The sequence below is a fragment of the Meles meles genome, chromosome 10 (assembly GCF_922984935.1).
Source record: "Meles meles chromosome 10, mMelMel3.1 paternal haplotype, whole genome shotgun sequence".
Classification (NCBI taxonomy): Eukaryota; Metazoa; Chordata; class Mammalia; order Carnivora; family Mustelidae; genus Meles; species Meles meles.
In genome coordinates, this window is record NC_060075.1 from 76,448,807 (window position 1) to 76,466,811 (window position 18,005).

Here is an 18,005-nt window from a genome sequence, read left to right on the forward strand (position 1 = left end):
AGGGAAAATCCTAGCCCTATCCCCAAGATCCTATAAGTCTACTTTAACATGTAACAATTCCTTTGGAAACTTCTTTATCTCTACCCCCCAAGATAAATGTTGGCAATCATCTTCCAAGCATATGATCCACTGATATACGTCTGAACAATCTCCTGACTGAGCTTTTACTAAACAGTAATAAATGACCTTTTCATAACAATAGCTAGCCCCCTCAGGATCCTAGAAATCTTTTTTCCAAAATAACCTGGAGGATTACCCTATCCCTAACTCCCTCCCAACTTGAAAGTGTATAATGGACCACTCCTCATGAATCCAGTACAGCTCTTTCTGCCCGTGGGTCCTGTCCCCGTGCTTTAATAAAACCACCTTTTTGCACCAAAGACAACTAAGAATTATTTCTTGGCCATTGGCTTCAAACTCTAACATCTTCCCTACATCAATACTACTTTGTAATACTACAAACTTGGGGGGAGGGAGATCCTAGGGATTTATTCTCTAAATAAGCATTTATCATGAACAGACTCTAGCTTTAGCTTCTTTAAAGGAACACAAAAATGAACAAATCAGATTTCTAGCCTTAGATAAATTCAGTCTAGTGAAGGATATAATATTATAACACAATGAAAACAGTGCTTATAGAGCTTTGTCCAAACAGCTACTGGGACATGGAATGGAATGACTAACTTCTTGTACAGTGAGAGGGACGTATCAAAGAGAGGGGATACACAATCTAAGTTTGATTGATTGATTGATTGAATGAATGATTTGGCTGGCTCCACACTGGGCATGGAGCTCCACATGGGACTTGAATTTACAACCTCGAGATCAGACCGAGGCTGAAACCAAGAGTTGGACATTCAACAGACTGAGACACCCAGACACACCCATAATCTAAGTTTTTTAAAAAGCAAACAGGAGTTTCTAGAAATAGGATGGAAGAAGTAAGTAGGTATCCATGTTTTCAATAATAATAAAGACTCACTTACTAATATAAAAAATTTTGGGAACACATATATACAAGGTGTGGACTAAGTTCACAGAATAAGAATAAATAAATTACAATTTCTTCTTTCAATAAATGTATCACCTAGAAGGAGGGATAACATACAAATGAACATTACAAGGCTAGATGGGCTTTTTTAATGCTCTGAGATTTGTCAGATATGCCCTTTAGATGATCTAAGAGTTTCTTAGAATGAATCCAAGAATTCTGGGGAACTGATGCCTATTCTGCTCCTAAAAGCTGGGTTCAGGAATGTGGTTGGATCAGCCGAACTATCCTCAAGCATCTGAGGGTAATGGATAAGACTGAATGAATTGTTTCAATTACATTTTGCACTCTATAGTTTTGAGAAGGATGACCTGTACCAAGCAAGGAAGTATCAGCATGTATCCACACTAGACAAAGTGTAGGCCCTCTCTACCTTTATGCATAAACACTGGGCATGGAAAGGGAAAAGTTACACTTCTAGAAAGACTTGCAATCTGTACTCACAGTTACATAATCTCTGCTTAGAGGAGGGTACTAGGAAGCTTGCATCCTCATACTAGATGCTGCTACTGATCTTGCCATCATGTATCCTAACTGCAATCTTAAGTGAAATGTGTTTGATTTACTCAATAAGTGTCGATGTCTTGTCTTTCTGTCAATCCAAGCCTGCTGATGATAGCTGACCAAGAAGCTAAACAGATTATACAGGAATTCAGAAAAGGAGGCAACTGTTGATTAAAAAGCCAAACAGTTCTTGGTTCAAAGTAGCATTGAAATTATGACTAACTGAATCAATCATCAAATAATCAAGTAAGTCTGACTTACTCCCTTATTGATTGTATATTCACTCAGTAAATAAATAAATATAGTAAAAAAATAGAAAAGTTTTGCCTTGTTGGCCATGGATACTTCCTGCGCTTTACAAGAACCAATTTTACAGTTTATTTATAAAAAGAATGGTTTTAATTCCCTTATTCCCATATTCTTACAGATATTTATGATACTAACCAGTATGTTAACAATAACAATAAACATCTATTGGGTAGTTCCTTATAACTTATATAGTATTTTCTGAGATTATTGTCTCTTTTGATTACCTCAGTAGCCCTGTGAAATATTAGAAGTTTAGTGACTTGTTTCTTAAATTCCACATATAAGTGAACGCATATAGGTGTCTTTCTCTGATTAACTTATTTCACTTAGCATAATACATTCTAGTTCCACCCACATCGTCAAGCGTAGGAGAATGGAGGGAAAAATAGAACAATTAGAAAACAGAGAGGGAGACTAACCATTAGAGACTCTTAATCACAGGAAACAAACTGAGGGTTGCTGGAAGGGGGTGGGTTGGGGGATGGGGTAACTGGGTGATGGGCATTAAGGAAGGCACATGATATAATAAGCCCTAGGTGTTATACTGATGAATCACTGACCTCTACCTCCAAAACCAATAATACATTATTTGTTAATTAATTTAATTTAAATATTTTTTTTTTAAGTTTAGTGACTTGCCCCAGGCCACATAGCTAGTAAATAGACATGGCAGCTTTTCTCTGTTATCCCACCATTGAGTCCTAATCTCCTCTCCTTTCTCTGAAAACTGCCCCTCCTCTCTTATTCTGGTAGATATACCCAGCCATGGGCAGCCATGTTGTACCACATAACATCTCCACTCGGGCCCTAGGTAATTGGACCTCAGGTATACACTGCACCAAGCCAGAAAATCCGATTCTCTAAAGAAGACTTTGGAAATTGAAACCAAGATAAGGAGAGTTTGTTTCTCCATCTGTCAGAAAATAAAGTATGTAAATTTAGGAGCTATGAGGGGCCATGTTCCACTTTGAGAACAAATGTCAGATGAGTCTACAGAGAGAGGAATGAAATAGAAGCACAAAGAGAATCAAGGAACAGACACAAAGAGAATACCCCGTGGTTTTGCCATCCCTGTTCCAGTCCTATGAGATCTACCTGTATTCTTTGCACTGCATCCCATTTCTTTTCATCTAACTCAAGCTGGCTTCCATTACATAAAAACAGGATCTTAAATAGTAATATTGCAGAATCTGCAGAATATCCCACTTACTGGGATATAGTGGCAAAAGGAAGAAAAAGGAAAATGGGAAGACATCAGGGAAGCTGGAAAAAAAAAAAGAACAAAGGTAAAGGGAGGAGGAGGAAGGAGGGAGGGAGGGATGAGAGAAGGGGTTATTTTCCATTTGTGCTATCTATAGTCACAATCCCTCAAGCATCCCATTCTGTTCCTCAATAGGAAAGGGAATAGATCCATGGACTAGGTCTGCAGCTCTGTGCATGTGTCCAAGAACAATGAAGTTGGTGGGAGACAAACAAACATTTCCAGACTAATCATAACAATGCTTCTAGAAAATGAACTTGGTGAATGGGTTTGGGAGTAGGAGGTGGAGGCGAGGGGGGGATAGATAAGAGAGATCAGCTGAGAATTGAGAATGAACCTTAACAAAGAAAACACTGTAAAATTTTAAAAGGGAAGATAGTATGAAAAATGCTGAGAAAAAAGACTGGATGACCCTTAGCAACCAAACAGCTGTGTGGGGTAATGGAGGAAAGCAGGAGTCAAAGGTAACTGTCCCAGATCTTAGGGGCCTGGGTAACTTCAAAAGTAAAACCAGTAACTCCATCTGCAAGCAGGAAGACCACTCGTTTAAGGGGCCAGAGCTCATGTGTATAGAAGGTGTATGCCTGCCCCTTGTGGGGATGTCTACCAGTCCAGGAGGAAAGACGATCGAGCAGCCGCAGATATGGGAGCTGGTCATCAGGGCTCACAGTTGACACAAGCTCATTTAGGCAGAGCTTTATAAGGAGAGTGAAAGAAGGACAAGCAAAGCCTGGGGGAGGAGCCACATTTGGGAACGGACAGATGGCGAAAATATGACTAAAAGCCGCAAAGAAAGCAAAGAAAATCAGGATAGCACAGTGCCAGGGACACTAAGGGAGAAGAAAGAGTGCAGGAGGGGGCAGCCTACAGTTTTAAACACCTGAGAGAGGTTAGAAAAAAAATGTGAGAATTTGAGACTAGCCATCAAAATTCATTTTTAAGAAGTCACTGAGCACTTTCAATGGCTTGATGAGAGAGAATATCAAATGACAAAGGTCCTAGGGGTAAGTAGGTAGGAGCACATGAGGAGAATGAGATCTGCCAAGTGTGTTAGGGGAGGAAGAGAAGCACAGAAGAGAGGTCCGATCACGAGTGTTTCCTCTTCTCTTTTGTGTTTGGGTGGTGGGGTTGGGGTATCATTGCTGTCACTGTTTTGAATATTGAACAACCTGAATGTAGTTCAGGTCACTAGGAATGTAGTAGATCACTGGGAAGGGACCAGTGATCCCAGAGACTGAAAATGTTTAAAAGAGAGTAAAATTTGTAGAAATAAGATTCTGGAAGGGACAAAGAGCATGAAGGTTCCTGAAGAAGAAAATCTGATTTGGAGAGAGAGACAGTTAAGTGAACATGAGGTCTTCCATCCTATGAAAAATCGCAAAAGGCCTCCCGAGAGAAAGGACGAGGCGAGCATGTGAAATCACAGTCCATAGCACTGGCCTGGTATTCAGCACAGAACAAACGTTTGCCGAATGAATAAACGATTCTGCTACTCCAATATGGATGCAGGACTAGAGTCACAGATGTGTTTGTTGCTGAAGGTTCTTAAAATTTAGCTCAGAGAAGAAAGAGCGTTCTATAACCAGGGGCCCTAAAGAACCAGAAATAACAGTAAGTTCCATTTGCCTTGAACATCGGAGAAGAGGAATGCAATTATATGTCATACCCAAGTTAATTCTACCACACCTGTACACTCGGAAGCCAAAGCATCAGCAGAATAATTTGCCATTATGAAAGGCAAAGTACCATAAAGAGAGAGCATTTTCATTCCCATAAAGGAAACTCCATGACACTCTTCCACGTGGCCATGCTTCTAATGTCCCCATTTTCTCATGCAATGACTTTGTGCCCACCAGCCCAAACATTCTGAAGGCAGCATGCACTCCATTTCCGGTGACCAGCCAAAGAAGGAAGATCAGTATATGACCAAAGCAGAGCAAAGATGATCACGCATTCAGAATCGAAACTGAGACCCCAGATGACTAATGATGATAGCTGACATACCCTTCAGCAAAAAACAGAACAAAACATGCTCCATGCAATGGCAAAACAAAACAAAACAAAAAAGACAAAAAACTGGTACACACGATGTCAACAAAACGTAAAGTAACTAAAAAGAACAGGGGCTTAGTCATTTTTGGAAAATTGGAATGTTACTTACTGTCATTTGTCGATGCCCTTGAAGGGAACCATGCTAAATAAGCCAGGTCTGCAGAAGCAAATGGTTTAGTGGCCTCAGACCTTAGTTGTCTAAGAGCTAGGGCAAGGCAAGTTTCTTTAAAATTTCCTGTGCCATTGACGTCTTTGGCATTCTGGTGAAGCCCATGGGGTCCTCCTCAGAATAAAATGTATAAACACATAAAATAAGTTTACAAAAGCAACCGAAATTGAATTACAATTGAATTTCAGTTTGTGTTTCATAAAAAATAGAGAATTTCTGCTGCGAACCTGAATTCAGACTCCAGGTTAAGAACCCTTGGTTGTCCCTTTTATAAATAGAACAAATATAATTCGTGTTCACCAACGATGATTATTACCAAAATAAACACAAGTTTTTGCCTTCTAGAACCATTTGGATGTCAGTAAGAGCTCAGAGAGCAAAGACCCAGAACTGTGACTGCAGCTGGCACAGGAAAGATTAAAGTCCATGGATGCAGAGAATTTCTGATACGCTCTGACAAGCAACATCCAAGAAATTCACATTACCACTAAACTGGCTCCTGGAAGGCCTGGAAGAAGGATGAGCACAGTGGTGTTCCTTCAGTTATTCTAGCCTCACGATTTACTCTCTGTGTCCCCAAAACTCATAATGTGCACGTGACAATCTTAACTATCCAAGATCATGTTGCCAAGTATATTTCTCTCTGCAATATTTTGATTAAAATTCTCCCAGAACAAAGATCTGTTTCACCAAAATTCTAAGTTAGGCATTGTTCATTAAAATATTTAAAATGTTGTTTATAATAACACACATTAAATACCTACAAAGCAAAGCCACAGAACTACAGATTTCTTTTTGTTTGCTTGGTTGGTTGGTTGTCGTTGGTATCGGGTTGTCTTTATCGCAAAGGTTGGGACCAACTGCCTTAACCAAAATATCACAGCGAAAGTGGGCAATTGATGAGATATGAGACAGAAAATAACCATAAAAGAAGCAGTAATCAGTAGTAGTTGAGGATCTTCATGACCAAGAATTTGTTATTTTCCCACCTAAAACCAAGTGTATTTATTTCCTAGAACTGCCATAACAATTTACCACAGGACTGGTAAAAACAACAAAAATGTATTATCTCATGGTTCTAGAGGCCAGAGGTAAAAGTCAAGGTTTCAGTAGGGTTGGTTCCCTCTCAAAGCCCTGAGGAAGAATCTGTTCCAGGCGTTTCTTGCAGCAACACTTAGCACCCCTTCACCCCTTCACTTAGGTCTGCATAACATCCCTTTGCTTGGGTCTGCTTCTGTCTTCACCTGGTCCCTTTCTCTGTGTCTCAAACCATTCTCTTACAAGGACACAAGTTATTGGATCTAGAGCCCACCCTAAATCCAGGATGATCCCAAGATCCTTAACTACTTACATCTGGAAGGATCCTATTTCCAAATACATTCACATTCTCAGGGACTCACAGGGCTGAGGACTGGGATATATCTTTTAGGGGGACACAGATTCAACTTACTATACCAAAGAATCTTAAAATTTCATACATGCTAGCTACTGACGCTTTTGGTAGATGGTGACAGGAGATAACGCAAAGTATAAAGCATTTTTTTTTCTTACACATAGTCTCAGTAGATACTTCTGTATTTTTAAAAAACTGCACATCATAAATTCTTAGCACTGCAGATCTGAACAATAAACACGGGGAGTATATGTAGCCACAGAACTGAAATAGAGTTGGTGCAGACTGTGTAGCTGAAACAGAAAGTTAAGATATTTTAGGGACTTAACTTTGAGAAATTATAGACACAAACCAGAAACTCCCAGTAATCATCTCTGAAATGAGCTGTGCCCAGGCCAGTCCTGGAAGGTGTGGGCTAGTGTGGGATGGAAAAACAGGATGAAGACAGATGTCTCCTTAGTCACTGCTGCTTAAGGGTGTTCCTCGTTCTTGAAGGAAACAGGCTGAGTATCACCCACCACGTGTTGGAGCTATGACTGAATTGTTTAAGATATGCTGTCTATATTTGTTCTCAAATTACCACTTTGTGAGTTTTCAAAAATTTATAGTTCATCTAGTGGTATGGAGCCAACTCTGCTAAACTAAGGTTTTTATGTTTACATGAAGTCCTAAAAAAGTGGGAAAAAAGACTCTTAATGAGGTGCTAAGAAAAATGGTATCTGAGCTGGGTAGACCAACTGATACTTGCATTCAGAAAAGGGAAACTGCTTGATGCCCAAATATGGAAGTTCTTGTTTGGATCTCAACCCCTGACTTTGAAAGCCAGGGGCCAAGGTACGGTGATATGGCCTTTGTCCATATATCTAACTTCATGAATATTTTCCATGTCTTCAGAATAGAAAGAATATTGTCACCTAAAATCTAGACATATACATTCAAAGGTGTAAACATTTTGTCAGTTTGTTCACCTTACTTATTGATATTATACAGTCCTTGGTAAATTTACAGTCCTTAGATTTACTAAACAGATTAACCCTGCCTTTCCAGAAAGGACTCAGGCTTATTCTTCTTTGGCATTTCCTGTGATGCCTAGCACAGTTCCTGGGGTATAGTGAATCCAAGATCAATGGTAAGCTACCAGATTGCCTGATACTTCATACGAACTGCCTATTCCTTCTTATAGAGATGACCACCTGCAAATGTGATGATCTGAGGGGATTTATGTTAGAGAAACACTGCTCAACATTTTTCCCACTGAAGCAACAATTAAGCCTGAGTTTGGGAAATATCTAAGTGTGCTGGTACATTCTATGCCTCAGTCTTCTCACCTGCTGTACATGCTTCAGAGGGTTGTTGTGAGGTTTAAATAAATTAATAGTTCAAAAGTGTCCAGAAGAATGTCTGGCATATTGAAAGTTCTCTACAAGCATTTTTCTTAGCAGTAGTGTTCACATTACTCTCTTTCACTAGCCTTCCAGAAATGGATTTGTCTGAACAAGAAAACAATAATACATCTTTCATCTGCATTGCTGGGGAACAGTGTCTTCCAGATTATTGTAATTACTTCCTTTAAGTTGTCAATCAATCAATCCATCAGTCAGTATTTATTGAGCACCTACTGAAGGCCAGTGACTGTTCTCCAGCAGTACAGTAACACAGTAGAGGTGAAGAAATGATCTCTGGCCTTCAATAAGCTTAAACTCCAGTGGGAAAAGAAACACATACATACATCAATATAAAGTTAGATACTTTCAGATAATATGTAGCATGAGGAAAATAAAACCATGTAATTTGTGACATACAGTGCCTACCAGAATGGTGGTGAATGGGAGAGCTAATTTGAGCTAAGAAGGTCATTAAAGGCAACAAGAAGAAAACCTGAGCTGAGACCAGAATAATGAAGTAGTCACTTGTAGCTCTGAGCAAAGACTTTCCAAGTAGAAGCAGTAGTAACTACAACATGTGAACATCCTACAATGGGAACAAATGTTCAAGGTAAGCACATGAAGTCATTTCTTGAATGCTATCAGTTATAATCCAGTGGACGGTGATGGACCAAAGATAGGGAAGAGGAAGAAGATCCTTGGAGGAGTGGTCTTTATACAGATAGCATGGGGTGGGATCATACCTGGAGAAAATGGTCTCAGGAGCAAAAGGACCTGGCAGAGTGAGTATGAACCTGGTGGGTTCTTAGAACTAGTGGTAGGAAAATTAGATCATGGTAACTTCATAACATGTGACTGAGGGGGGGGCAGGGAAGTGGAGATTTAAGGAGTCATTTCAGAGAGTTAGACATTGAATATGCTTGCCAGGTACAGTAGGACATCACTAAGTGTAATGTGCTATGTGTGGTCATGGTTTTGAAATGACTCCAGCCAGTACAACTATGTGATTTTCTCCAGCAACACTTAGCTGCTTTGAGTGGAGATGCAAAGTAGGCAGTCAGCTGGGGGAAACCAAGGTTGAGATTTTGCCAGATAAGGGAAGTGCACAAAGAGATAGCCAAGGGGATCAAAAAGCATTTGCAAGAAAAGAGTCATAGTAGTATATGGAATCTCAGCTGGGTAAGAGAAGTGAAAAGATGGGGGAAGCAAGAGCAAGTGACAAATAGAAAAATAAGTAAGAGCAGGAATTGGAGGTCTTGATGAAGCTAGAAACTAGCAAGAGTGCGACAGATAGGGTGAGTGGGCTGGAGGGACAGATGTCATGATGAGAAAATGAGAGGTTCAAAATGAAAGTGTGGCAGTTATTAGTTATGAAAAGGTGGATATGCTTGTCTATAAGTGGTTTCTTGGGAAGGAAGGTGGGTCAGTATAAAAAAGTGACTTTATGGGACACTTGGGGGTCTCAGTTGGTTAAGCATCTGCCTTTGGCTCAGGTCATGATCCTGGGGTCCTGGGATCAAGTCCTACATCAGGCTCCTTGCTCAGTTGGGAGCCTGCTTCTCCCCTGCCTGCTGCTCCCCCTGCTTGTACTCTCGCTCTCTCTCTCTCTCCTCCCACCCAACAAATAAATAAAATCTTTTTAAAAAAACCTGACTTTATGACAATCGTTTTGGATAGAAATCCATTAAAATGGTTTTTATACCATTCCTCATATTATTGAAGCACACTAAACATAACATGTTTCTTGTCATTATAGAGCTATTAATATAAAGATTAACATATTATAACATACATGGTAATTCCCTTAGTATTTCCTGATTACTTTGCTCCTACAACAAAGAATCCCAGACAGTCATATTTGGAGCCCTTGGGTCTGCTTTTTAGAGTTTTCCTGTCTCTTCCTTTTCCCTTTCAGGCAGAGTAGCCTCGAACCTGGACTTCTTAGAATTCACTAAACTGTCCCTGAGTGAGAGGGTCTGTCATGAGCACACTAGGAAGGCTCACACACCAGCTGTGTCTTTCCACAATGTCAGCTGTGTTCAATCATAAAGCAAAGTTAAATTACAATTACAAAACAGGTTCAGGATTCGAAGCTCAGTGACATCACACGATGTGATTAAACTTGGCTTCTTATACGGCACACAGAGCAGGACAGAAGACAAGCCATAAACACATAAGGTAACAAAAGGGTGCAGCAAGTGAACAAACCAGGTCAGTCTGGGGGCATACAGCTGAGGTAAGACTTCGGGCTGGTCCAGGTCAGATCTCCATACTCACTGCTTCTCCTGTTCAAGCAGGAAAGGATCCCGGTTCTGTTCCAAGATCCATCGGGCAGAGCCTTCGGTGGCAGCTGCCTTTTTTTTTAAATCTTTTTTTTTTTTTTTAAGATTTTTTTTTTTTTTTTTTTTTGACAGATAGAGATTACAAGTAGGCAGAGAGTCAGGCAGAGAGAGAGAGAGGAGGAAGCAGGCTCCCAGCCAAGCAGAGAGCCCGATGCGGGGCTCGATCCCAGGACTCTGGGATCATGACCCGAGCCGAAGGCAGAGGCTTTAACCCGCTGAGCCACCCAGGCGCCCCGGCAGCTGCCTTTTTTTAAGTGGTCAGGTGTAGAGGGGTCATGTCTGAGAAGTATGACGGTTTGCTGCCCAAATCTTCCCCTTTGTAAGGAGATTTAATGGGTTTTAGGCCCCCACAGACTTCCTCTGTTTCTGCTCATTATCAGTTCTGGGGTGTCAGTTGACATTGGTTCCAAAACCTCGTAGGTGCAGCACCTTAACTGATTGTGTTGCTTGACACAGGCCCCTGCTTGACATGAGAGACTCCATTTTGCTCTCTACAGGGTCTTAATGGCACTACAGTTGAAGTCCATGAAGTCGACCAAATCTGGGTTTCTTAGGTGACCTTCACTGGCTTCCTTCCTTCCCTCTGGTCAAATGAGGCTTTATTCTCTGAAGGGGAGAAAAGGCACCAGGATCAACAGATGTCAACCTCTCAAAAAAATAATAAGCTTTTATTTCTAGCAAGTGGATTCTGATGGCATTTGACAAACTTCTCTATTTAAATTTCTTGTGCTTAATTAAAATATGTCTCTTGCTTTCCTCTTAAGGAATAGCCATTAAGATAGGAATGGCCCTGGATTTCAGTTCAAAGTTAAAATAGTTCTGATCTATGGTTTAAAGTAATTCCCATTTGAAGGACATAAAAAGTTATAACTTACCCCTCCACTGCCTCCAAGTATTCTTTCCTGTGTGGCCTTCTTCATGTATCAAATCAGTTATGTAAATCACTGCTTTACAAAATGCAAGAAAGCACAAATTAAGAATATTCCAAATAGCCACAGGCCCCACCAAATCAGATTATCTACCTAAAGGGGAACAAACATTGCATTTACTTTGTTTTCCTCCACCTCCTTTTTTGAAAAAATGATTTCAGACTTTTTTTTTTTTTTTTTTTTTACTTAGGCCATTTGAAAGCATCTGTCCAACATCCCTTTGTCCTGTAATCATTATACAAAAACACAGGTGACTCATCTGATGAATCCAAACCCCTTCAGTGCTTCCTGTACAGTCCCAAAATGTGAAGAGGGTGTGCACTCCTTCCTTTTCTATAACGAATACTGGACATGCTCCCACCGCCTGTTTACAAGCGCTAACTGCTGGGACTTAGTGAGATATCTTACTACAAAGACGCTTTCAGAAAGAAGATAGGAGATACGGATGGAGCTGGAAGGGAAGTAATTAAATGAAAAGGTTATAGCTGAAAAAGAAGCCTGGGGGGCGGGGAGAAGCAGAACCCTGGGAATAGCAAGAGATAAGTAGCCAGAGGCATTGGCCTTTTCTGAACAATTTTAGCACATTAAATGTGTAGATTGCTTTAGGTAGCATAGACATTTTCACAATATTTATTCTTCCAATCCAGGAGCATGGAACATTTTTCCATTTTTTTGTGTCTTCCTCAATTTCTTTCATGAGTACTTTATAATTTTCTGTGTATAGATTCTTAGTCTCTTTGGTTAGGTTTATTCCTAGGTATCTTATAGTTTTGGGTACAATTGTGAATGGGATTGACTCCTTAATTTCTCTTTCTTCAGTCTTGTTGTTGGTGTACAGAAATGCAACTGATTTCTGTGCATTGATTTTATATCCTGACACTTTACTGAATTCCTGTACAAGTTCTAGCAGTTTTGGAGTGGAGTCTTTTGGGTTTTCCACATATAGTATCATATCATCTGCGAAGAGTGATAGTTTGACTTCTTCTTTACCAATTTGGATGCCTTTAATTTCTTTTTGTTGTCTGATTGCTGAGGCTAGGACTTCTAATACTATGTTGAATAGCAGTGGTGATAATGGACATCCCTGCCTTGTTCCTGACCTTAATGGAAAAGCTTTCAGTTTTTCTCCATTGAGAATGATATTTGCGCACAAAAACGTTTGTCAATCAGCAAAGGCAGTTACTTGAGCTTTCCCCTTCTGCTGGGGAAGGGCCGATTTAATCACATCAATATAGTTTTTACATGAATGGTTTCAAACATCTTCAATTTCTACATATCTCTCTATGGGTTTCTACCAACGCATCATTTTTTCCTTTGAAACACTCACTCATTCATTCATCCATTCATTCAACAAGATTTATGGAGACCCAGTCACCATTCTAGGTGTTACATACACAGTGGACCATACACGGCACAAAAATTCTTTGTCCCCATGGCTCCTGCAATCCAGTGGAAAGTCAAACAATAAACATAGTAAATCATTCAATTACAGCACAATAGAAAGTAATGAGAGCCATGGAAACAAAGCGGAAAAAGGGGGGAACAAGTGAAGGGAGCTGGGCCTGTAAGGGCATAAATTCAAATAGGCCTGCTTTGACTGTTCTTCCTGAATTATCTCTAAACTGCACGTTTAAGTGAAAAAAAGCAAGGCGTAGAACGTGACTAGTAGGCTGCCACTTGGATTTTTTAAGACTAAATAGATATGTTTTTATATGCATAGCCTGTCTATGAAAGGAATCCAATAAATCATCAACAGGGTTGCCTCTGGGCATGAGAACTCAATATCTGGGGGAAAATGCTTTCTAATGCACTGCTTTCAAATCTTGAATTTTGCACCTGTGCATCAATGTTTCAAACATTTTAATTAATCCTTTAAAATGAAGTTTTATACAACCTAAAACAATCTACAGTAGTGAAATCAACTATTTGGCAAATAATCTATACATATAAAATAAATCATCTATATTTGGCCTTTCCTTACCAGCATGATAAAGTTCTATAGTTATTTTTAAGGCAATCTCAAGGAAGAAAAATAACTCTCAGCAAGTAATTGATCTTTATAAACAGTAAAAAGTATGCAGGAAAAAAATGGCCTCATATTTTCATTATTCTTGTCCTTTTCCTCCTGTGATCTACTTTATACTCATTTCATTGCAAATTCTGTTTGAACAGAACAAAGGATTAAGCAACATTCACTTTTTTTTTCTTTCAGTATGTGACAATTCAACAATTCCACTAACCTTCTTTACTGGCACGAGGCACAGATAAGCTCACTGTGCTGGATACACCTTTACCAATAATATTTTCAGTACTAACAGATGCCACCACCCACTGTTGAAACACGACTTTCCCAGCAGCTTGGCAATCAGCTTCTTTACCAGGAGACTGAGATAAAGCTTATTTTCAGTTTTTGAATTACAAAAGAACACCTCTCTTAATATATAAGAATACGTATCATTTATCAAAAATTGCATTTACCAAAACATTAACTTCGCTTCAATATTTCATCTCTTCAAACTTTGAAGATCTGTTCTTTAAAAAAAAAAAAAAAGATTTTATTTATTTATTTTAGATAGAGAGAGAGAGAGAGAGAGAGAGCTTGTGCTAGCAGGGAGAGGGAGAAGGAGAAGCAAACTGAGCTGAGCATGGAGATGAAGGAAGGGCTCAATGCCAAGACCCCGAGATCATGATCTGAGTGGAAATCAAGAGTTGGATGCTCAACCCACCGAGCCACCCAAGTGCCCCTGAAGATCTTGTTCTTTGATTATATCATGGCCAAGTGACCTCCTCTGAGTTCAGTAGGTGCAGCTTAGGCCACATTCATTTCTCTTGCGGAAGGTCAGTCCATAGCTCTGCCAAAGAACACAGACCCTGTGACTCAAGAGAGTCAGAGACTCAGATAGAGAGGACAGGGATTCCTTCCCCATTCCCAAATCCCAGTAGCTGCCCTTTATCTCTAGCCGGTGGCCTTTTAAAGTATGATTATTCACTCATCTCACACACTCAACTCTTGCACTTTTACCTGCTCTGGAGTTTCTAGTGACAGAATCAGGTTCCTTAGGGCAGGTTTTATTTTTAAATTCTTTATTGTCATTCCTGACATCATCGCCTAGCCCAGTCTCTAATATTGTCAGTGTCTGGCATATTTTCCCATCAGTGCTTTTCTTGGGTAACAGGTAGGTGGTAAAATGTTGTTTGGTTTTGCTTCCTGTTCTGTGTTGGCAGGAATCCCAGAGATTGGTATAGTAAATAAATTCAGGTCATGAACCTGGGTTTAGCCCTTCGCAGTTTCACAGTTTGGAGGGGAGAGAAAGCGGTTCTATTAGCCCAGGAGAGTAGGAAAGAAGTAGAAAAAGAAGTTGGCTGGGATAAGAAATTAAATTCACATATCTACCAAAAGTAGTTGCGAAACTCGGGCAGAGATTATTCACTCAAGTCCCACATCTGTTACAAGAAAATTCAGAAAACAAATGTCATCCTCATTCTGGCTGTGATGAAGAGACCTTAGTAGGCAGTTCGACTAGAGAAGCGAGACTGCGCAGGCGCCCTTCTCATCCCACCCAGTCCCACTTTGTCAGGCAGCACCGCGCAGAAAACAAACACACAATAACTGACACATGCAACTCAAAAGCTCAGGGTGGAGAACCTCTTCGGTGTAGAGTTCCAACAACTTCAGAAATCTGTCCCTTCTCACCTCTTCACCCTCCTTTGCATTGACTGGCTTCTTTCTCAGGCTCACTCTCTCCTCACAATGACCTAGGTTTACCTTCTGGCAGCTCCACAGCCTTCTGTAAAGAGAACGCTTCCTTCTGAGTTGTTTCAGGAAAAGTACCGATTGGCCCAGCCTAGGTCACATGTCATCACTGAACCAATAACTGTGGACAAGGCTGTGTGTTTTGATTGGCCAGGCCTAGGTCATGTGTCTGTTCTTGAAACCACCCCCCTAACTCTCAGGGCTGTCACTTCCACCTGGACCACAGGGGCTGCGATTGTGCTGGGTGTGTTTCAAAGGAAAATAAAGATAGGATTAGCAGAAAGAAAAACGGATTCTGCGAGGCTAGGACAAGAAGTCAATGAAGCAAACGAGTGGCCTAAAATTAAGGAGACATTCATTTTATGGTTCATGGAGGTCTATTTTGAGAGTGAGCCCCTCCTCAAATTTTGTGTCCTAGGCTCTCCATTTATTTCACCCTAGTCCTGACAAAATACTCATTATACCTATATCCAGAGATATCTCCCAGAGTGGTTGAAATCTGCCCCCCCTCCATTAGAGATTTATTTCTTTGGATAAACCAGAAATTTCCAGGAATCCTTCAGTTTTGTTTTGTTTCTCAAAAGCAGCTAGAGGACAAATCTTAAGGCCAATAAGAGTTTCTCATATACATGCTAACTATAGACTATCAAGCCAGTCACCTCCAGAGTCAGCCCCCTTTGATGATGTGTGATGCACTGTTAGGAGAGGCCTTGGAGAAGGGGGAGGAGTGGTCGAGACCTGAGACCGCACAGAAAATGGCCCCTAAAGAGGAGAAAAATGACAAAGAAAAGGATATACAAGGCATATTTTCATTCAATCATTTAATACTGGCCCTAGGCCTACTTGATCAATTTTCCTAAGTTCTGCCACATAGAGAAAGGGAGAGAGCAGGCTGGCAAGTGACGACATGGTAGAAGAGACTCAGGACAGAGTAAATGTGGAAATTTCTAAACAGGAATGCTTTGGTGTGCACAACATCTGCGAAGGCTTATCTGGAGTTCTGATGATAAGCTTTCAGGATAAGGATGAATTCTGCCAACAGTAAAGCCCTGGGTCTTCAGGTTGCTGGCATTTTTGAAAGTTTAATTTTCCCGACAGCAAGGAAAGACTAGGAGAGATATGAATTTTGTGTCCCTTTAGGACCAAGGGAAAAATCAATCTTCAAACCACAAGATAAATAAGCCAAGCACCTCTTAAGTTTAGTACTAATAAAGACAATTTCTTCTCTCCTTCATATTCCAGTAATTTCATCTTCCCTTTCTGGGACTCTGGTTGCCTTTGGCAAAGAAAAGAGCTTACATAACTGAAATATATCTGTTTCTCATAAAAATTGGGTTTTAGAATTTTTTGCCCACCCGAAAATCAGTATAAAAAAACAATGATTCTGTTATTAGTTGGAGGCTGCATTTGGGAATATGATTGTCCATATGTCAAACCATCATGGATCCAAACACCACCCAGAAACCAGAGTTACCTGGACCACAGACCCAGCTACATGCTCCTGCTCACAGATAGGTCCTGGTGGCGTCAGTGTGGATGGCTAAATGCCAGCAACCTTGGGATTTGATAACTCTCTTCCCGTTTATAGAGCAGACTTCTGTATAAAATGGCTTCCTCCAGATGTGTCTCCAGGGAAAGAATGTGATGGTTAGAATGTTCAGTGCCCTCAGCAACTGTATTTTCACAGTAGTTATTTCTTTTATAGTTGACTGACAACAAACAGATCAGCATTCTGGTTGTTAAGTATCAAGTTCAGTGTGCTAAGAATCAAGTTTCTGTGCCCCAAGGTTTAAAGTCAGATGTTAGACCAGGGGCAAGTAACCAAAACCCTGCTGATCAACCATGAGGCCTCTTAGGGACACACCAAGAAAGAAGGAGGCCTCCTTCTTTCCTAGTTGCAACTCTTTCTCTCACCCTCTCAGTCTTCAAGCTGGGAAAATTGACACTATAACATCAATGAATACCCCTTCAAGTTCTTCCTCATCCAAAGAATACTATCAGATGAACCTTTTACAAAATATAATTGACAGTAAGTTTATTAATGAGTGCAATAAATCCTGAGTGCCTATTATAAGCAAGGCACTGTGCTAGGTGTGGTGGAGAATCCCAGGCTGAAAAGATACAGTGTCGGCCCCTGAGCTTGCCATTCAGGAGAGGAGATATGGACACAATAACTCTCCTAAGAGTCAAACCATCCTAACTGCTGTATTGGAATTATCAACTACACTGTATGGAGAAAGGAAAGTTTAATTGAAACTAGAGGTTCAGAGAAGACTTCTTGGAAGATGTGGGGTCTGAGCTAACACCACAAGATACTCTGGGGAGAGCTGCAATTCAGGCAAAGGAAGGGTTGGCTCAAAAGTGCTGGGAACAGGACTCCATGTGGCTGAACATCTGGGTATTAGCGAGTAGGCCACGGAACTTAAGACCAGATGGCTGGGCAACAGCCAGATTAGGAGGACTCTAGGTTCTAAAATGCAGAGTTTGAGAGTGCAGGGGTGCTTTGCCCCACAGGTTATCATGGTGAATTAAATCTTAAAGCCCTCCAGGGGCACCTGGGTGGCTCAGTGGGTTAAAGCCTCTGCTTTCAGCTCGGGTCATGATCCCGGGGTCCTGGGATTGAGCCCCGCATCGGGCTCTCCGCCTGGCAGGGAGCCTGCTTTCTCCTCTCTCTCTCTCTGCCTGCCTCTCTGCCTACTTGTGATCTCTGTCTGTCAAATAAATAAATAAAATATTATTTTAAAAAATCTTAAAGCCCTCTGGGCTATAGCTTTTGAGTTCCTCCTACAAAAAAAGACATATCAATCCAATTGCATATATATAAAATTATGCAATATATACTGTTAAGTATATTCA

The 18,005-nt window shown here is 40.6% G+C and overlaps 1 long non-coding RNA gene across 1 annotated transcript in view; it reads right to left on the reverse strand.

Annotated features, from left to right (window-relative positions):
- Positions 1-10,671: 10,671 nt before the first annotated feature.
- LOC123951632 overlaps positions 10,672-18,005 on the reverse strand; it is a 75,433-nt gene continuing 68,099 nt past the window's right edge. Inside the window, exons 5-6 of the long non-coding RNA XR_006820488.1 lie at positions 11,342-11,410; positions 10,672-11,072 (exon numbers count right to left, since the gene is read on the reverse strand). This is a non-coding gene — a long non-coding RNA (uncharacterized LOC123951632). The remainder of the gene's footprint in view (positions 11,073-11,341; positions 11,411-18,005) is intronic.